This window comes from Crotalus tigris, unplaced genomic scaffold (genome assembly GCF_016545835.1).
Source record: "Crotalus tigris isolate CLP2741 ecotype Arizona unplaced genomic scaffold, ASM1654583v1 scf7180000023742.128080, whole genome shotgun sequence".
NCBI classification, from domain to species: domain Eukaryota; kingdom Metazoa; phylum Chordata; class Lepidosauria; order Squamata; family Viperidae; genus Crotalus; species Crotalus tigris.
Genome location: NW_024100152.1, coordinates 105,001 through 126,859, shown reverse-complemented (window position 1 = coordinate 126,859; position 21,859 = coordinate 105,001). Strand labels below are relative to the sequence as shown.

General features: G+C 46.3%; 1 long non-coding RNA gene across 1 annotated transcript in view; it reads right to left on the bottom strand.

Moving 5' to 3' along the window:
• Positions 1 to 415: 415 nt before the first annotated feature.
• The window catches only part of LOC120298096, a 122,107-nt gene continuing 100,663 nt past the window's right edge, over positions 416 to 21,859 (bottom strand). Inside the window, exon 3 of the long non-coding RNA XR_005553948.1 lies at positions 416 to 561. This is a non-coding gene — a long non-coding RNA (uncharacterized LOC120298096). The remainder of the gene's footprint in view (positions 562 to 21,859) is intronic.

Below are 21,859 nucleotides of genomic sequence, written 5' to 3'. Positions count from 1 at the left end.
TGAAAGGGACCTTGGAGGTCATCTAGTCCAACCCCCTGCTCAGGCAGGAAACCTTATGCCATTTCAAGACAAATGACTGTCCAGTCTCTTCTTAAAAACTTCCAGTGTTGGAGCATCCACAGCTTCTGAAGGCAAGCCGTTCCACTCAATAACGGAATAGCAGAGTCTGTTGCAAGCAAAATGGGATCACACATTCCAGAGACACTGCAACCACAGGAGATCCCAAATTACAAAGACCCACAAATAGGAATATGACAAAAAGCAAGCAAAGGTAGCACCAATAGTCATAGGCATGTTGGGTGCAATCTGGAGCATCGCATGAACACCGTTGACACGGCACTGACAACTGACCTTCACTATCAGTCAATTGCAAAAGGCTGCTTTGCTCAGAACAGCTGACATCCTGCGACAATATCTGCAACACAATCAAACGTCCACATCTGCCTAGCCCAGGTCCTTGGGAAGCACTCACCTGAGTCGGCCCTCCTGCGGGAAGTCATGGGGTGGATCGCTGCAGGTCAGACGAGCTTCCTCATCCAGGAGGTATACAAACACTCTTTCCTGTAACACAAAGAGGGAAACACATTGAATAAATGAAGTTGGTAATTGCTCCAGGGAGTAACCCCTGCAAGGGTGTATTTTTTAGTCTGGAATCTACCTCAGCTGACCTGGGAAAAGTTTAACAAAATTGTATTGATTCGAGGCGATACCTGGGCTGCAGAACTCAGCTGAACCACCAGAGGGCAGCAAAGCCAGGCACAAAACCCACTCCCTTCCACCCCTAGTGGCCATGTGGAATTTGGCAACCGAACTATACGGTGCATCGGTTTCAATGAGGATAAACCCAATAAGGCAGCTGTTCTGGACAGACATAGACATTGACTGACATAGACATAGACATTGACTGACAATCATTCATGTCCTGACGAAAGTTACAGCCGCACTGAGAAAAGTGACGTACAGCTGGTCCTCACACTTACGACCGTGGCAGCATCCCCGTGGCCGTGTGATCAAAATTCAGGTGCTTGGCAGCTGGCCTGTATTTAGGTTGGTTGCGGTCTCCTGAGGTCATGTGATCACCGTTGGTGACCCTCCCAGCTGCCCAGCAAAGCCAATGGGGGAAGTTGGATTCATTTAATGACCACATGATTCACTTAACAATATTTCTCTCTCTCTTATCTGTCTACCTCTCTCTAATCTATTGTTTGTCTGTCTGTCTGTTTATCTAACCTCTCTTGCTCTCTCTTATCTATCTATCTATCTATCTATCTATCTATCTATCTATCTATCTCTATCTATCTATCTATCTATCTCTTTCTCTTATCTATCTCTAATCTATTGTCTATCTATCTATCTATCTATCTATCTATCTATCTATCTATCTATCTATCCTCTTTCTCTTATCTATAATCTATTGTCTGTCTGTATATCTATCTATCTATCTATCTATCTATCTATCTATCTATCTATCTATCTATCTATCCTCTTTCTCTTATCTATAATCTATTGTCTGTCTGTCTATCTATCTATGTCTTTCTCTTATCTATCTCTAATCTATTGTCTATCTGTATATCTATCTCTATCTATCTATCTATCTATCTATCTATCTATCTATCTATCTATCTATCTACCTATCTATCTATCTATCCTCTTTCTCTTATCTATAATCCATTGTCTGTCTGTCTATCTATGTCTTTCTCTTATCTATCTCTAATCTATTGTCTATCTGTATATCTATCTCTATCTATCTATCTATCTATCTATCTATCTATCTATCTATCTATCTATCTATCTATCTATCTATCCTCTCTCTTATCTATAATCTATTGTCTGTCTGTATATCTATCTATCTATCTATCTATCTATCTATCTATCTATCTATCTATCTGTCTATCCTCTCTTGCTCTTTTCTATCTATCTATCTATCTATCTATCTATCTATCTATCTATCTATCTATCCTCTCTTGCTCTTCTCTCTCTCTCTCTCTCTCCTCTCTTGCTCTCTTATCTATCTCTCTAATCTATTCTGTCTGACTTCCATTGTCTGTCTGCCTATCTGTCTGTCTATCCATCCATCCATCCACCCATCCATCCATCCAGCTATCTGGCTAGCTATCATCTAATTTTTAAAAACTGCCCTTCTGCTTCAAGAGGGACTCTGGACAACGTACGAGTGAAAAACGATGAAAACATAAAAACAGTACGCAAAATGTACATTTTAAATGTCCCCTGAAGGGGGGGGGGGGGCTCCTCTCCTTTCTGCTCCTGTTCCCAAACAGATATTTAATGATAAGGACCCCCTTCCCCCCCCCCTCCCACGGGTGGAAGACAAGCCAGGGCATTAAAAACCAACAATCCCCAGTTCCCACCAGTCTGCCCTTGGCGAGGAAAGTGTGATCCCGAGGTCACAAATCCCTTTTTTTCCCCAGCCAGGGAAAACCCTCCCGTCGGGCGCAGATCAATAGCTCCGTTGAGCTGCATGTCGCGAAAAAGAAGATTTTTTTTATCTCTCTTGTACTGTGCAGAATTGCATTGTTAAGAGACAAGCTGGGCTCGGAGCAGAGAAATCACCGCAATTGATGGCAACTTCCATTATGTTCCTCGAAGGGAACACAATTTGTGCAAGCACACACTTGATCGCCGTGCGGTATTGTTCGAGCCTCAGACAAGTAGCCAGCCACAAACAACAGGGAGAAGGAGCTGGATGCTTGCAAACAGGGGGCAGAATAAATGGCAGAAATGAAATAAGGGCAGAGGATGAGGCCGCGGGGGATGCTTTGAAAGGGTTCCAGTCCCGCAAACGGAAACCTTGAAAATATCTCAGACGGCGCCCCTGTTGTGCGGGCCGGTCTTGGCCAACGTCCCTGGGAGGGAGGAGAGAAAATCCAATCCAGAATGAAAGGATGAATGAGCGGAGGGAGGGAGGGAGGGAGGAAGGCAGGAAGGAAAGAAGGAAGGAAGGAAGGAAAGAAGGAAAGGAAGGAAGGAAGGAACGAAGGAACAAAGGAAGGAATAGGGGAAGGGGAAATAGAGGAAGGAAGGAAGGAAGGTTGGTTGAAAGAGGGAGAGAAGAAGGAAAGAAGGAAGGAAAGAAGAAAAAAGAGGGAAAGAGATAGATAGACAGGAAGGAAGGAACAGGGGAAGGGGAAGGGGAAATAGAGGAAGGAAAGTTGAAGGAGGGAGGGAAGGAAAGAAGGGAGGAAGGAAGAAAAGACAGAGAAAAGAATAAACAGGAAGGAAGGAAGGTTGAAAGAGGGAGGAAAGGAAGGAAGGAAGATTGAAACAGGAAGAGAAGAAGTAAGTAAGAAAAGACAGAAAGAGATAGATCGAGAGAAAGGAAGGAAGGAAAGAAGGAAGGAAGGTTGAAGGAGGGAGAGAAGAAGAAAAGAAGGAAGGAAGAAAAGAGAAAGAGGAAGAGGAAGGAAAGAAAGAAGATTGAAAGAGGGAGAGAAGAAGGAAGGAAGAAAAGAGAGAGAAATAGATAAAAAGGAAGGAAGGAAGGAAGACTGGAGAAGGAAGGAAGGAATGAAAGAGGGAGAGAAGAAGGAAGGAAGGTTGAAGGAGGGAAAGAAGGAAGGAAGGAAGAGAGGGAGGGAGGGAGAAAGGAAGAATTTATGTATGTATTTATTCATTTAGAAACCACCCATTTCCCTCACTGAGGGACTCCAGGTGGGAGTGGGGGTGTACAGGTAGTCCTCGACTTACAACTGTTCACTTAGTGACCAAAATTACAACAGCACTGAAAAAGGTGACCTTTGCCTGTTTTTCACACTTACGACCACTGTGGCATCCCCACGTGATCAAAATTTGGCCACTTGGCAACCGACACGTACTTACGACGGTCGCAGCGTCCTGAGGGGGGGTCACCTGATCTCCTTTTGCGACCTTCTGACCAGCAGAGTCAATGGGGGTTGGAAGCCAGATTCGCTTAACGACCGCGGGACTCGCTTAACGGTGGCAGCGATTCGCTTAACCACGGAGGCAAGAGAGGTCGTAAAACGGGGCAAGGCTCACTTCGCAAACGTCTCATTTAGCAACGGACATCTTGGGCCCGATTGCGGTCGTAAGTCGGGGACTCCCCGCATTCTGACACCCGTTTGGTGTACTGTTTTTGTAGAATCCTTAGGCCCTAATGCTGTATTCTGTGACACCGGATTAAAAATAAAAATGAATAAGTAAATGAATGAATGAATGAATGATTAAATAAATAAATAAATAAACCAGCTAGCCAGCCAGCCAGCCGAAGAGAGGGGGTTGGACTAGATGACCTCAAGGGAACCCCTCTCTCTCCAGAATTGGCATGCTTCTCTGAATTCCCCGGGGCATACAACGCACAGAAAGGGCTGTATTCTGTGACGCTGGATGAAAAAAAAAAAAGAATAAATAAATAAATGAATAAGTAAATAAATTAAGTAAGTAAGTAAATAAATAAAGAAATAAGGCAGCTAGCCAGCCAGCCAGCCAAAGAGAAGCTGTTGGACTAGAACAGTGGTTCTCAACCTTTTTAATGCCGCGACCCCCAACGGGTCATAAGTCGAGGACTACTCAACCGGTTGTAAGTCGAGGACTACTCAACTGGTGCAGCCCCATTTGCAGAATGGGACTTTTGGCGGGCTCAGCAGGGCAGAGACAGCCCGGACAATTCCTATTGGCTTTTGAAAGCCAATAGAATTAGATTCTATTCAAGAGAGTCTCTTCTATTGGCTTTCAAAAGCCAATAGAAGAAAAGGGAGGAACACAGCTAAGGAAAAGGGGGGGGAAATGGCGGACTGCGTTGTTTGGCGACCCCCGTGAAATGGTCGTTCGACCCCAAATGGGGTCCCGACCCACAGGTTGAGAACCGCTGGACTAGATGACCTCGGGGGGAACCCACTCTCTCAAGAATTGGCGTGCTTCTCTGAATTCCTCGGGCATATAACCCACAGAAAGAGCTGTATTCTGTGATCCCAGATGAAAAAAATAATAATGAATAAATAAATGAATAAGTAAATCAGTAAGTAAACAAACAAACAAACCAGCCAGCCAGCCAGCCGAAGAGAGGGGGTTGGACTGGATGACCTCAAGGGGAACCCTCTCTCTCCAGAATTGGCGTGCTTCTCTGAATTCCCCGGGGCATATAATGCACAGAAAGAGCTGTATTCTGTGATGCCAGATGAAAAAAATAATAATCAATAAATAAATGAATAAGTAAATAAGTAAAACAAACAAACAAACAAACAAACAAGCCAGCCAGCAGAAGAGAGGGGGTTGGCCTGGATGACCTCAAGGAGAACCCTCTCTCTCCAGAATTGGCGTGCTTCTCTGAATTCCCCGGGGCATATAATGCACAGAAAGAGCTGTATTCTGTGATGCCAGATGAAAAAAATAATAATCAATAAATAAATGAATAAGTAAATAAGTAAAACAAACAAACAAACAAACAAGCCAGCCAGCCGAAGAGAGGGGGTTGGCCTGGATGACCTCAAGGGGAACCCTCTCTCTCCAGAATTGGCGTGCTTCTCTGAATTCCCCAGGGCATATAACGGCACAGAAAGGGCTCCTCTGCCAATTTTGCCTTACAAACACTCTGCCCCCCCCAGCCTCCACCCCCCCCCCAGGCTCAGCCGTTGCCAGTGCGATTCCTTCCTAAGGTTCCCGCTGATCCGAAATTGAGCTGTAATTATGGGATTTGGGCTCTCTCGGCTTCCCTGGCTCCGTTTTGAGCACGGAACCGTCCCGTTTGGGGAAGCCGGCACTCCTGCATGCATGAGCCCCGGAAGGCCCCCGCCACGCCACGCAGACACGCCAAGGTGCCTCCTGGCACATCTCTGGAACGCTTCGCCATCCCACCGGCCTGGGCACCCGGTCGTAAGGTGGCTCCTTTCCAAATAATAAAAATAAAAATAAAAATAGATGCCTGGAGCTGTCCAAAGGGCCGGGCGAGGCGGCTGTTGGCAAGAGACGCTGCCAGCCAGCTCCAATTAGTTCCCATTCAGACAGCCACGCTAGGTGCCAACGGTGCCAGCCGCCCAGCCCAGGAGATGATGCTGGGCCATTAACGTCTCCCAGCAGCTGGCACCAAGGCCTCCACCTACGTTTCCCGGAGCGCCTGGCCCGGCTGGCCAGCCGCGTGGTACCCTCTCCTAAAGGCTTAATGCTATCTGGCGGGTCATTATCTCCCGAGGTCTCCACGGCCAATGAGTCTAGCAATTAGATCTCCCCCCCCCCAATGGAGCTGTTGCTGGGTTCCCGGGCGCCTGGCGAGCCAGCTTTCTTCTCCCCCCCTCTTTTTTTTTTTTTTTTTTTTTAAACTCTCCTTTTATTTGTTTGCTTCTGGGAAATAACTCGGTGACTGGGGGATGCAGGCGGTAAAAGCCTGGAAGAAACGGGGACTGCTAAATTGTTGTATAGAGTGTGTTTTAAAGGTGTGTTACGTAGGTGTGTACACTTTGAGAGGAAGCAACTAAATTTCATTTTTAATGGGCGCCGTTGGGCCCACAGGAAAAAAATGACAATAAAGGTTATCCATCCATCCATCCATCCATCCATCCATCCATCTATTTATCTATCTGTCTATCTATCTATCTATCTATCTATCTATCTATCTATCTATCTATCTATCTATCTATCTATCTATCTATCTATCTATCTATCTCTATCCATCCATCATCTATCTATCTATCTATCTATCTATCTATCTATCTATCTATCTATCTATCTATCTATCTATCTATCTATCTATCTATCTATCTCTATTTCTCTATCTATCATCTATCTATCTATCTATCATCTATCTTTCTATCTATCTATCTATCTATCTATCTATCTATCTATCTATCTATCTATCTATCTCTATCATCTATTTATCTATTTCTCCATCCATCCATCCATCTCTATCTATCTATCTATCTATCTATCTATCTATCTCTAGATTTTATCTATCTATCTATCTATTTCTCTATCTATCTATCTATCTCTATTTATCTATCTATCTCTATCTATCTATCTATCTATCTATCTATCTATCTATCTATCTATCTATCTATCATCATCTATCTATCTATTATCATCTCTATCTATCTATCTATCTATCTATCTATATCATCTATTTCTAGATCTCTATCTATCTATCTATCTATCTATCTATCTATCTATCTATCTATCTATCTATCTCTATCTATCTATCTATCTATCTATCTATCTATCTATCTATTTCTCCATCTATCCTATCTATCTATCTATCTATTTCTCCATCCATCCACCCATCCATCTCTATCTATCTATCTATCTATCTATCTATCTATCTATCTATCTATCTATCTATATCATCTCTCTCTCTCTCTCTTATTGAGGTTACCCCAAGAGGCGGGAGGGGGGGGGAAGGTCACACATTTATTTATTTCTTTATGTGATAGAAACACACTCACGTTATAAGCCAAAGTGATGCCTTTAACAAAATGGGTGGAAAACTACAAGAAGAGTCCGTCAAAAATCTTTCCTCTTTAATTTTTTTTTAAAAAAATAAGTTAAAATATTAAAACGAACAATAAACCGATAAAAAGGACGGATACGAGAGGACATCTGCCCGCTTTCCTCTTTAATTTAACCATTCCCCCCTGCTTCTCACCCACTTCTACGTCCCCTGGCTTAAACCTAACACAGTTAGTAAAATCCGCACTGGAAACTCCTCTGCGGGAAAACCAGTTCTGCGTCTTGCACAGAAAAAATGGCAGAGATTAAGAGACCGCTGCTTTTGGGACATGAACCTTTCTCTCTCTCTCTTTTTCTTTCTTTCTTCCTTTCTTCCTTTCTTTCTTTCTTTCTTTCTTTCTTTGTCTTTTTCTTTTTCTTTCTCTTTCTGTTTTTTTCTTTTTCTTTCTGTCTTTCTTTTTCTCTTTCTTTCTTCTTTCTTTCTTTCCTTCCTTTCTTTTTTCTTTCTCTCTTTTTCTTTCTCTTTCTGTGTCTTTCTCTTTCTTTCTTTCTTTCTTTCTTTCTTTCTTTCTTTCTTTTTCTTTCTTTCTCTTTCTGTCTGTCTTCTCCTTCCTTCCTTCCTTCCTTCCTTCCTTCCTTCCTTCCTTCCTTCCTTCCTTCCTTCCTTCCTTCCAAAAAAGCATCTTTCGTGTGGGAAGAATTGAACTTGAAGCCAGGATGATTCCAACTGCAGCCAGCAGGTGAGGCTTAAGGGCTGAATTTTGGCCTGGTTTCATCCTCACCAGAGACTTCCAAAGAAAAAAAATCGGACAATCCTTTGCCTAGGATGATTTAAGGTTCGTCTAGAAGCCCTCTAAGGTCCCCGTCCCACTTTAGATGTCCCCTTTCTGTGATAAGAGCTGAGAGGAAGCACTTTGTGGCTTTGCGGTGGATAGAAGACCCAGCAATCAATCAGTCTCAAGATGCTGAGACTCTGGAAAGAGGGCAGAGAAGAGCAACAAAGACGATTAGGAAAATGGAGGCTAAAATATACAAAGGACGGTTGCAAGAATTGGGGGTGTCTAGTTTAATGAAGAGAAGGACGAGGGGGGACATAATAGCAATATTCCAGTATCTCAGGGGCTGCCCCAAAGAAGAGGGAATCAAGCTATTCTCCAAAGCACCAGAAGGAAAGACAAGAAGCAATGGATGGAAACCGACCAAGGAGAGAAGCAAGCTGGAATTAAGGAGAAACTTCCTAACGGTAAGGACAATTAACCAGTGGAACAGCTTGCCACCAGATGTTGTAGGTGCTCCATCACTGGAGGCTTTTAAGAAGAGATTGGACAGCCATTTGTCTGAAATGGCAGCAGGCCTCCTGCTTGAGCAGGGGGCTGGACTATATGACCTCCAAGGTCCCTTTCAACTCTGGTAGTCTGTACTCCAAGAAAGATAACAGGGACTGGAGAGTCTATTTAGTGCAATGTTTCTCAACCTTGACAATTTTAAGGCATGTGGACTTCAACTCCCAGAATTCCACAGCCAGCATTGCTGGCTGTGGAATTCTGGGAGTTGAAGTCCACATGCCTTAAAATTGTCAAGGTTGAGAAACACTGATTTAGTGGCTTGCAATGGCCATTGTAACCCTAATTCTAAACTGTCGGTGTTGCAGGGGTGTGTGTGTGTGTGTGTGTGTGTGTGTGTGTGTGTGTGTGTGTGAACCATAAGTCAAACCTGGATGTGCGTGTATCATTCTCAGGCAATTGTGGTTGTCTTCAGCGGTTTCTGCCTGATCCCACTGCCCAGCTCTTGTGCAGCTCAATGCACAAATTCAATGAGTTAATTGAACATAATTGAGTTAGTTAATCTAATTTAAAAATTTGCATCCCTCATTTCTATCACTCCAGGCAGCACCTGAAGTTTTTTTTTTTTTTTCCCCTCCCTTTGCTTGCCTTCCACCCGTCTCTGCACGGGTTGATCTTGGAAGTTTATTATTTTGGGGTTTTTTTTTCCCCCTTGTTCTACCGAAACGGTGCACCCTACAATCAGCCCCAAGTACCTCCTCATCAAGCTGTGAATAATCCATTGAAACACGATTGTTGATCATAGCTTCTTTCCTTCGAAGCTGCAGTTGTCGCGATTAAATTAAGCCTGTTTTAGCATGAGGACAAAAATGAAACAAGATTGGTCCTGGACAAATTGGCTTAGACCAAGAAGTATTAGTGTCCAATAAACAGAGGCATAGAATCAAGATCATGCAAAGTATTACTACCGCTTTATAAAACCCTAGTGAGGCCATATCTGGAATACTACAGCCAGTTTTGGTCACCATATCACAAAAAAGATGTTGAGAGTTTGGAAAAAATTCAGAGAAGAGCAACTAAGATGATCCAAGGCCTGGAGACCAAAACATACGAAGAACGGCTGCGGGACTTGGGTTTGGCTAGTCTAAAGAAAAGAAGAAATAGGGGAGACACGATAGCAGTGTTCCAGTATTTGAGGGGCTGCCACAAAGAAGAGGGGGTCAAATTATTCTCCAAAGCACCAGAAGGAAGGATGAGAAACATTGATTGGAAACCAATCAAGGAGAGAAGCAACCTGGAATTAAGGAGAAACTTCCTAACAGTGAGAACAATTAACCAGTGGAACAGCTTGCCACCAGAAATCATGGGCGCTCCATCACTGGAGATTTTTAACAAGAGGCTAGACCAGGGGTAGGAAACCTGGGCTCTTTTATGACTCGTGGACTTCAACTCCCAGAATTCCTGAGCCAGCCATGCTGAGGGGAAAGGGAGAGGTTTCCAAGCTGAGCCAGGCTGGCTGAGGAATTCTGGGAGTTGAAGTCCATGAGTCATGAAGGGGTCATAGTTCCCCATGCTGGCTGAGGAATTCTGGGAGTTGAAGTCCACCAGTCATGAAGGAGCCAAAGTTTTCCCCATGCTGGCTGAGGAATTCTGGGAGTTGAAGTCCACGAGTCATGAAGGGGCCCTAGCTCCCCCATGCTGGCTGAGGAATTCTGGGAGTTGAAGTCCGCGAGTCATGAAGGGGCCATAGTTCTCCCACGCTGGCTCAGGAATTCTGGGAGTTGAAGTCCACAAGTCATGAAGGGACCATAGTTTCCCCATGCTGGCTCAGGAATTCTGGGAGTTGAAGTCCACGAGTCATAAAAGAGCCAAGATTGCCTACCCCTGGGCTAGACGGTCACTTAGAGATGGTATAGGTTCTTCTGCTTGAGCGGGGGGCTGGACTAGAAGACCTCCAAGGTCCCTTCCAGTTCTGTTCTATTCTATTCTATTCTGTTCTGTTCTGTTCTGTTCTATTCTATCCTGTAATTCTATTCTATTCTATTCTATTCTATTCTATTCTATTCTATTCTATTCTATTCTATTCTATTCTATTCTATTCTATTCCACTCCATTCTGTTGAGAAACACTGTTCTAGCTGATTTGAAGATTGGCCATGTTGCAGTTCGCTACCGCTTTCCACTTCTATTTCATCACTGATTGTGGGACATTATCTGCTCGGATATAGCAATATTTAGTTGAATTCTATTCTTCCTGCCATCCACATCATATTTTCTGGGCCATTGGTTTACCACACATAGGCCCAAAGCTTAACGGAGCCACACTAAATTGTTAGCAAAACGATTGCTCTTCAAATACTTCACTCTTCCGGCTGCTTATCTACCTGCGCAAAATCGTAGCCGGACGGTTCCGTTTTTGCTTTTCACCTGTCCCCCCCCCCCAAAAAAAGCACTTTGTTCCGGAACATTTCAGCCTTATCAAAGTTTTCTTCGGCGTGGTTTCCATGACGATGATGATGGTGGAAGTCAGAGGAAAAAAAAACTTCCTGGTGGAAACGCTGGGGTGGAGATTGTTATTTTGGGAAGCTATCGAGCGCTCGGCAGCCCCCCCCCCAAAGAAAAGCAGAATTACAAAGACTTTTAATAAGCTGTTTTTTCAGGCCAAGGATTAAGGGGGAAATGACAGAATCCTGGAAACGGCGATAGACCTACGTTATTAATGAATTCATTAAGGTAGAGTTTCTTGGAGTTGGGTTGTTTTTTGGCATCTGCAGTTTGGCAGCTGTGAGTGAGCTGCTGCTTAAAAGATAAGCTGCTAATAAACTCCTTATCGTTTTGTTGTTGGTGAATTAAATTCTGCTTTCCCGGCAAAGGCACACGGTGCTGGGGACCACGTCTTTAGTCTTCAGCAGGTCCTCACAGGCCTCTGGGTCTCCTTGACAGATACAACCAATTCTTAGGCAGTTCTGGCAGACGTCAAATCTTGGTTTTCCGAAGGGTCCCCAGGACATGGTCGAAAAAGTCAAGAGGATTCACAGTGGATGCAATCTAAACTGCCCTTGTTTTATTTTGCGTGCTTCCTGCCTTGATCCATTTTAGAATAGAACAGAGCTGGAGGGCCCTTGGAGGTCTTCTAGTCCAGCCCCCTGCTCAAGCAGGAGACCCTATACCATCTCAGACAAGTGACTGTCTAGTCTCTTCTTAACAATCTCCAATGATGGAGCGCCCACGATTTCTGGTGGCAAGCTGTTCCACTGGTTAATTGTCCTCACTGTTAGGGAGTTTCTCCTTAGTTCCAGGTTGCTTCTCTCCTTGCTTAGTTTCCATCCGTTGCTTCTTGTCCTGCCTTCAGGCGCTTTGGAAAATAGCTTGACTCCCTCTTCTTTGGGGCAGCCCCTGAGATACTGGAATGCTGCTGTCATGTCACCCCTCATCCTTCTTTTCGCCAAACCCAAATTCTGCAACTGTTCTTCCTATATTTTAGTCTCCAGCCCTTTCACCATTTTAGTTGCTCTTTTCGGCACTTTTTCCAAAGTCTCAATTCCTTTTTTTTTTTTTTTTTGTAACGTAGTGAGCAAAACCGGGTGCAGGTATTCCAGGTGTGGCCTTACTAAAGCTTTACAAAGTGCTACTAACACTTCACCTGATTTTAGAACGGAATAGAGCTGGAAGGGACCTTGGAGGTCTTCTAGTCCAGCCCCCTGCTCAAGCAGGAGAACCTATAGTACTGTCTCAGACAAGTGATGCCTTTGATTCTATCTTCTTCTACTTCTTGTGCCCTATCCGTTATTGGACGTTGGCGATCCTGTTTTTATCAGCAGCCGCACAAAAAAGTGCTGCTGAGTTTTGTCCAAACCGGTCCCTTAGATTTTGAAGCCAGGATGTTCCTCTTCTGCCTGGACCTCGTTGGCCTTCCGTCTTTCCCTGGAGGATTAAATGGAGCATGCTGTATTTTTCTGGGTGTCGCATCATGTGTCCAAAATATTCTAATTTTCGTTTTTTAATTGTTTTGATGATTTCCCTGGGCTTTCCCAGGCGGCTGATCCCCTCCTCATTTCTGATCTTGTCAACCCAGCTTCTACGTAACAGCCGCCTGTCAATCTACATTTCAAAGGCTTCCAGTCTCTTCAGGTGGCCTTCTGTCAGAGACCAGCTCTCTGCTCCAGTGTTTCTCAACCTTGACCATTTTAAGGCATGTGGACTTCAACTCCCAGAATTCCACAGCCAGCAATGCTGGCTGTGGAATTCTGGGAGTTGAAGTCCACATGCCTTAAAATGGTCAAGGTTGAGAAACACTGCTCTACTCCATAGAGCAGGATAGAAAAAATATAGCATCTCACAAGCCCCAGTCTTAGGCTGATGTCGTGACTGCAGAAGACCTTTTTTCATTTTGAAGAATGCTGTTTGAGCTTTCTCTACCCTTGTCTTTACTTCAGCGGTCATGTCCCAGCTTTCGTGTAGATTAGAACCGAGGTGTGTGATCCTTTCAACTTTTTCTGGTGGTACTCCTTCTGAATTTTTTAGTGGTAAATTAACGGGATGTTCGCTGACGACCAGGATCTTGGTTTTTGAGGTGTTCGATTCTATGCCTGTGTCTAAATCAGTGCTGATTTCAGAAGCTTTATTTACCTTCTTTGTAAAATTGGCTCATGGATCACAGGGAGAGGGAGAGAGGGAGAGAGAGAGAGAAAGAAAGAGAGAGAGAAGAAAGAAGAGACAGAAGAGAGGAAGAAAGAGAGAAGATAGAGAGAGAGAAGAGAGAGAGAGAAGAGAAAGAAGAGGGGAAGAAAGAGAGAAAGAGCAGAGAGAGAGAAGAGAAAGAAGAGAAAGAAGAGAGAGGAGAGAGAGAAAGGGAGAGAAAGAAAGAGAGAAGAAGAGAAAGAAGAGAGGAAGAAAGAGAGAAAGAAAGAGAGAGGAGAAAGAAGAGAAAGAACAGAGGAGAGAGAGAAAAAAGAGAAAGAGAGAAAGAAAGAGAGAGAGAAGAGAGAAGAAAGAAGAGAAAGAAGAGGAAGAAAGAGAAAAGAAAGAAGAGAAAGAAGAGGAAGAAAGAAAAGAAAGAAAGAGAGAGAGAAGAGAGAAGAAAGAAGAGAAAGAAGAGGAAGAAAGAGAAAAGAAAGAAGAGAAAGAAGAGGAAGAAAGAGAAAAGAAAGAAAGAGAGAGAGAAGAGAGAAGAAAGAAGAGAAAGAAGAGGAAGAAAGAGAAAAGAAAGAGAGAGAGAGAGCAGAGAGAGAAGAGAAAGAACAGAGAGAGAGAAAAAAGAGAAAGAGAAAGAAAAAGAACAGAGAGAAGAGAGAGAGAGAAGAAGAGAAAGAAGAGAGGAAGAAAGAGAGAGAAGAGAAAGAAAAAGAACAGAGAGAAGAGAGAGAGAGAAGAAAGAAGAGGAAGAAAGAGAGAAAGAAAGAGAGAGAGAGAGAGAGAGAGAGAAGAAAAAGAACAGAGAGGAGGGAGAGAGAAAAAGAGAGAGAAAGAGAAAGAAAAAAGAAGAGAAAGAAGAGAGGAAGAAAGAGAGAGAGAGGAAGAGAGAGACAGAGAGAGAGACTATTCTTGGACCAATATGAACCGCCTGGCGATATTTTTTCTTTCCCTTTCTTCTTCCTCCCTTCCTGCGGCTGAGCTCACGGGTGGGAGGCCCTGACCTTCAAAACATGACATTTGGCCAGAATGAATCCTCCGCTGTCAGCTCTCACCTCTGCTGTGATTCCACATCTGATCCAGAGGCTTTGTGAAAAGGTCTCTGCTTGTCAGAGTCTGGGCCAGCTTCTCCTCTGAAGCCGAGGACGGGCGGGAGGCAGGCAGTTGGGGCAGTGATGGAGAAGAGTGAATATCTGCAGGTTGTGGCTTCGTTTCTGAACATTTTTGTTCCCAGGCTAGTTTCTGTTTCTAAGGGCTTCCGTGGATCTGGTGATGGGGAGGGCACTTCAGTTGAGGGCCACCTCAAGGGAGGGTCATGTCAGGGGACGTTCTTGTGATGGGTCTTGTGAAGGGTCAGGTGTGGGTCATGTCAGATATGGGTCTTGTGAGGGGTGTTGGATGGGTCTTGTGATGGGCCACATCAGGTGAGGGTCCTGCGAGGGGTCAGATGTAGGTCAAGTCAGATGAGGATCTGGTGATGGGTCTTGGGATGGGTCAGTTGAGGTTCTTGTGAGGGGCCAGATGTAGGTCACAACAGGTAAGAATTTTTTGATGGGTCTGGTGATGGATCAAGCGTGGTTCACATCAGATGGAGGTCTTGGATGGGTCTTCTGATGGGCCACATCGGATGAGGTTCTTGTGATGGATCAGGTGTGGGTCATGTCAGAGATGGGTCTGGTGAGGGGTCCTGGATGGGTCTTGTGATGGGCCACATTGGGTGAGGGTCCTGTGATGGGTCAGGTGTGGGTCATGTCAGATATGGGTCTTGTGAGGGGTCTTGGATGGGTCTTGTGATGGGCCACATTGGGTGAGGGTCCTGTAAGGGGTCAGATGTAGGTCACTTCAGATGAGAGTTTTGTGATGGGTCTGGTGATGGATCAAGTGTGGGTCACATCAGATGGGGGTCTTGGATGGGTCAGGTGTCGGTCACGTCAGGTGAGGGTCTTGTGAGGGGTCAGATGTGGATCACGTCAATATGAGGGTCTTGTGCTCGAGCTTTGGAAGAACGGCTGCTGGGGTGCAGGGGAAACCTTTGTCCCTTTGGTGAGGATGGAAAAGGCACAGTTGGAATGCTGGGGTGTTCACAGCCTTGAATGTGGGGAAACCGAGGCACCGAAAGAGAGACAGAGAGACAGTGTGAGAGAGAGAACAGGGGAGAGACAGAAGGGGGAGGAAACAGAGAGAAGGAAAAAAAGGCAAAAGAGAGGGGGAGAGGGAGAGGAATCAAGAGAGAGAGAGAGAGAGAGAGAGGAAAAGAAGGAAAGAGGGAGAGAAGGAGGGAGAGAGGGAGAGGGAGGGCAAGGGAGAGAGCTGAGAGGAAAGGGCGAAGGAAAGAGAGGGAGGGAGGGAGAAGAAGAGAGGGAGGGAGGAAGAGAGGGGAAGGGAAAGAGGGAACAAAAGGGAGGGAGGGGAGAGAGAAAAGAGAGAAGGAGGGAGGGGAAGAGAGGAGGGAGAAGAAGAGAGGGAAGGGCAAGAGGGAAAGGGAGGGAGGGAGGGAGAGAGAGGGAAGGGAAGAGAGGGAGAAGAAGAGAGGGAGAGGAAGAGAGGGGGAAGGGCAAGAGGGAAAGAGAGGGAGGGAGGGGAGAAAGAGAAAAGGGAGAAGGAGAGGGAGGGAGAGAGGGAGGGAGAAGGGGGAATAAGAGGGAGGAGGGAGAGAGGAGAAAAGGAGAAGGGGGAGAGAGAGAGGGAGGGAAGGAGGGGAAAGAGAGGAGGGAGGGGGAAAAAAGAGGAGAGGGACGGAGAGAGGAGGAGAAGAAGAGGGGAAGGGCAAGAGGGAGGAGGGGAGAGAGAGAAAGGGAGAAGGAGAGGGCGTAGAGAGGGAGGGGGGGGAAGAGAGGGAGGGAAAGAGAGGGAGGGAGGGGAGAAGAGAATAGGGAGGGAGGGAAGAGCGAGGGAGGAGAAGAAGAGGGGGAAGGGCAAGAGGGAGGAGGGGAGAGAGAGAAAAGGGAGAAGGAGGAGGGAGGGAGAGAGGGAGGGAGGGGAGAGAGAGGGAGGGAAGAGAGGGAAGGGAGGGGAGAAGAGAAAAGGGAGAAGGAGAGGGAGGGAGAGAGGGAGGGAGAAGAAGAGGGGAAGGAAGAGGGAGGAGGGGAAGAGAGAAAAGGGAGAAGAGAGGAGGGAGAGAGGAGGGAGGGGGAGAGAGGGAGGGAAAGGAGGGCGGGAGGTAAAGAAAAGGGAGGAGAGGGAGGGAGAGAGGGAGGGAGAAGAAGAAGGGGGGGAAGGGCGGGCGGAGAGGAAGAAAAGGAGAAGAGAGGGAAGGAGGGGAGGAGGGGAGAGAGAGGGAGGGAAAGAGAGGGAGGGAGGGGAGAAAGAAAAGGGAGGAGAGGGAGGGAGAGAGGGAGGGAGAAGAAGAGGGGGAAGGGCAAGAGGGAGGGAGGGGAGAGAGAGAAAAGGGAGAAGGAGAGGGAGGGAGAGAGGGAGGGAGGGGAGAGAGAGGGAGGGAAAGAGAGGGAGGGAGGGGAGAAAGAGAAAAGGGAGAAGGAGAAGGAGGAAGAGAGAGAGGGAGAAGAAGAGGGGGAAGGGCAAGAGGGAGGGAGGGGAGAGAGAGAAAAGGGAGAAGGAGAGGGAGGGAGAGAGGGAGGGAGAAGGGGGAAGGAGCGAGAGGGAGGGAGAGAGGGAGGGAAAGAGAGGGAGAGAGGGAGGGAGAAGGGGAGGGCAAGAGGGAAAGAGCGAGAGGGAGGGAGAGAGGGAAAGAGAGGGACAGGAAGAGAGTAAGGGAGAGGGAGAGGAAGAGAAGGAGGAAGGGAAAGAGGGAGAGGGAGGGAGGAGAGAGAGAGAGAGAGAGAGAGAGAAAAGGAGAGATGCTTCTCTTACTCTCCTCCCAACTCCGGGAATTTCAAACAAAGCCTCCTTGCTTTCCACCCTGTCCGTCAATGTCCTTCCATCCCCTTGTAGCTCAGTGTCCTCTTGGGACCTCGGTGTTCGCTGAGCTCGCTCGATTCCTTCGCGTCGGACGGCAGAAAAGAACAAATAATTTACTCCTCATCTGGAGAGCTTGCCCGAAGCGCAACCGGCAACGCAAAGCTCGGGTCTCTCTGACGGGAAGACAAGAATGATCAGGGGGGAAATAAATAAATAAATAAACGTCCTTCTCTGAGACATCCACCGAGGCCCTCGGAGCAGAGACGCGGCTTCTGGTGGAGAACCAGGTGCCTCCATCCCATCATCCTCGGTGACCCCGGCAGGAATTTTGTAAGCCTGTCACTCCGGGTGAAATGAAGCTCGTCGCCCAGAATTGGAAGCCACCAAAATGACAAGATAATAACAACCCTTGAACGGACAAGGGTGACAAATGGCACACGTTGTTACAGTGCTTCTGGGTTCGTCGCTCCAGCCGAGCGGAAGGAAGAGAGTGACTCAACATCGGTTCGCAGAGGTCATCCAAACTGTAGGTGGTCCCCAGTGGGGTGGGATGACCTCCTCCGGTCCGCTGCCCATCGATGGGCTGGATTTCACCCGCCCTCCTCTCCTGCCTGGGCTGGCCGAGAAGGATGGAAGATCTTTGAAGGACAGCAAGGTTGTCCTTCCATTCTTCTCCCGGCTGAGAATGAGGCTGGAGAACCAAGTCAAGTCATCAGAAGAGCTCTGAGCTGATGGTTCAATGACTCCAACCAATCAGAATCGATCAGAAAAGAGCTGGACCTCGGTGGTCATCTAATCCAGCCCTCTGCTCAAGCAGAAGACCCTATAGTACTGTTTCAGACAAACGGTTGTCCAATCTCTTCTTATGATGGAGCACCTACAACTTCTGGAGGCAAGTTGTTCCACCAGTTAATTGTCCTCACTGTTAAGAAGTTTGTCCTTAATTCCAGGTTGGTTCTCTCCTTGATAAGTCTCCATCCGTTGTTTCATGTCTTGCCTTCTGGTGCTTTGGAAATTAAGTTGACCCCCTCCTCTTTGTGGCAACTTCTCAAATACTAGAATGCTACTATCATGTTACCCCTAATCCTTCTCTTCACTAGACTGGCTATGCCCAGTTCTTGCAACCGTTCTTCCTATGTTTTGGTCTCCAGGCCTTTGACCCTCTTAGTTGCTCTTCTCTGCACTTTTCCCAACATCTCAAGGTCTTTTTCGTGGTGACCAAAACTGGATGCCCTATTCCAGGTGCGGCCTTACTAAGGCTTTGTAAAGCAGGACTAATACGCCATGCGGTTTTGATTCTACGCCACTGTTTCTACAACCAAGGATTGTGTTCGCTTTTTTGGGCTTCAGACCACACGAGTTGTCGCTCAGTCAAAGAACCGCAGTTGAATCTTGTGTTCGAAGGAAGTGACTCTAACCATGATGCCTTCGTCAAATGAGACCACAATTGGGGCACCTGTAACTGAAGCTGTTAGAATTAAGATGAATCTAACTGATTTTATCTCCTTCACAAATGAAACCACCATCGGGACTTCCTGTCACTTGAGTCTGTTTAGAACAGTGGTTCTCCACCTGTGGGTCGGGACCCCATTTGGGGTCGAACGACCATTTCACGGGGGTCGCCAAACAACGCAGTCCGCCATTTTTTCCCCCTTTTCCTTAGCTGTGCTACTCCCTTTTATTCTATTGGCTTTTGAAAGCCAATAGAATAGACTCTCTTGAATAGAGTCTAATTCTATTGGCTTTCAAAAGCCAATAGGAATTGTCCAGGCTGTCTCTGCCCTGCTGAGCCCGCCAAAAGTCCCATTCTGCAAACGGGGCTGCACCAGTTGAGTAGTCCTCGACTTACGACCGGTTGAGTAGTCCTTGACTTACGACCGGTTGGGGGTCGCGGCATTAAAAAGGTTGAGAACCACTGCTTTAGAAGGAAGCTAGAGGTGAATCTAACCCTGATATCTTTTCAATATGAGACAGTTGGCTGTTCCTGTAACTGAAGCTGTGTTAGGAGGAAGTTGGAGGTGACTCACACCAAGATATCTGCCTGCAAAGGGACCACACCTGAGTGTTCCCGTTGTTGTGGGATCTCATGTGGTTCAGAGATATGCCAACACTTTAAACTGAGAACATGAGGGTAATCCACCCTTCTTCAACCAGCTTCGTCTGCATGGTGGGGACTGCGATGCATAAAGCGGTTGACCTGCAGGACCAATTCAGATTGTCCAGCCGATATGCCAGCCGTGTACTGCAGCTGCCAAAAAGGCCAACACAGTGCTAGGCTGCATTAAGAGAGGGATAGAATCAAGATCACGGGAAGTGTTAATACCACTCTACAATGCCTTGGTAAGGCCACACTTGGAATACTGCATCCAGTTTTGGTCATCACGATGTAAAAAAGAGGTTGAGACTCTGGAAAGAGTACAGAGAAGAGCAACAAAGATGATTAGGGGACTGGAGGCTAAAACATATAAGGAACGGTTGCTGGAATTGGGGATGTCTAGTTTAATGAAGAGAAGGACGAGGGGGGACATGATAGCAGCCTTCCAGTATCTCAGGGGCTGCCCCAAAGAAGAGGGAGTCAAGCTATTCTCCAAAGCGCCTGAAGGCAGGACAAGAAGCAATGGATGGAAACTAATCAAGGAGAGAAGCAACCTAGAACTAAGGAGAAACTTCCTGACAGTGAGAACAATTGACCAGTGGAACAACCTGCCTCCAGAAGCGGTGAATGCTCCAACATTGGAAGTTTTTAAGAAGAGACTGGACAGCCATTTGTCTGAAATGGTATAGGGTTTCCTGCCTGAGCAGGGGGTTGGAGTAGATGACCTCCAAGATCCCTTCCAACTTTATTATTATTATTATTATTATCATTATTATTATGGTTGATGTGTCTATGGACTTGGAAGCTGAAGATTAATCAGCAGAGAGGAATTGTGGGAGCTGCAGTTCAAACACATCTGCACATTATTATTATTATTATTATGGATCATCGCACAGTCAGCCAGATGTTCAGACTGGATTTGGCATTTTGTCTACCTATCGAGTCCTTACCCAGGACCTGGGATAGGCAGATGTGGATGTTTGATGGTATTACAGATATCGTCGCAGGCTGGAAGCAGTTCCTAATAAGGCCGCCTTTTGCAATTGACTAATAGCGAATTTGTCAATGCCAATGGTGTTCAAGTGGTGCTCCAGTTTTTTGGGATTGCACCCAAGGAGCCTATGACTATTGGTACTACCCTTGCTTGCTTTTGCCACAGTCTTTCTATTTCTATTTGTAGGTCTTTGTATTTATGTTCTCCTATTATTATTATTATTATTATTATTATTATTTCCACATTTTGGACAGAGGGGGACCCCTGGGTTTGAAAGAGGGGTCCAAGAGGCCATCTGTGTCAAAATTGAGCAGCCCTCCCTCAACAGAGGCAAGGGGGATATAACATCATCTACCTCCAATCTACAACACGGTCCTTTCAGCAGTTCCAAGAAGGCTCCACACCCATTTGCACCACTCAGGTGACCCTGAGGACACAGACAAACCTCCAGGTGGCCTCAACGACCCTCTAAAAGAATGCAAATGACCAGTTTTCCTGCAAGGAGTATAAATCCTTCCATTCCTCCACCATCCTGTCAGAGCTGAAGAAGCTTCCGGGATGAGTAGCGAAACGTCTTCAAAGAAAAACAAAGAAGTCCAGTTGCCTCTTGAAAAAAGCACCTTTGGGACAACTATTTGGGACTTTTCTTCTATAGCTTCCCTCGGTCTCAGGGTTGACCTGGCCAAAGTCTACACACGGTGACAATCCAAGGCAGGAGTTGTGGCCAACTCTACGGTTGGCCTTCCAAGAGGAGAAATTCTGCATCCTTCTCCACGCAGCACATCAGATCCTTTCCAAAGTATAATTCAGGTGTGAGTTGATTTACGAAGGGACTAATGACGCCCTTGATCTTGGCGTGCGGGGAAAAAAAGAAAGAATTTAATTAAAATACGTATCGCCTGTTGTGCCCGCAAGAGAGCCTCTGCCGGTGGGACGCTCACCAGAAATTGCGTCGGGCCGAAACAGATCCTCTCCTACTTCGCTTTGTGATGGAATTACGAGAAGCCCAAAGCCCTCTCCAGTTCCCTACGAGTGTGCTTGTGTGTGCAAGACAAAACGGGCGAGCGTGAATCATCCATCATTTTATTGCTCTGAAGACAATCAAAAGATATATTTTCAGACTGGCGCGCACGCCGCTGTTGGAGGTGTTTTGTTTTTTTTAAAGTCTTTGGATACAACCCAGAGTCCTTCCTGTAAGATGTGGGTGGCCGTATCAACGATCTAATTAACTAAATAAATTCCACAGAGGTACGAAACACGGCAGAGGAAAGGAGGAAAGACTTTGAAGAAGGGGAGAAAGAGCTGCTAACAAGACAACGGTTTGAACCCAGAACCAAGCGGGTACGGGAAGTCCTTGAATTCGGACCACAGGACAGCGCCAAACTGAATCTGCTACGTGACAAATTGGTTAATTTGCTAGCCACAAATGATAGAGTTGGAAGAGACCAGAAGGGCTGTCGAAGTCCAGTGTTTCTCAACCAGATTTTAAGAGATCTGGACTTCAAGTCCCAGAACACCCCAGCCAGCCACGAATGATAGAGTTGGAAGAGACCAGAAGGGCCGTCGAAGTCCAGTGTTTTTCAACCAG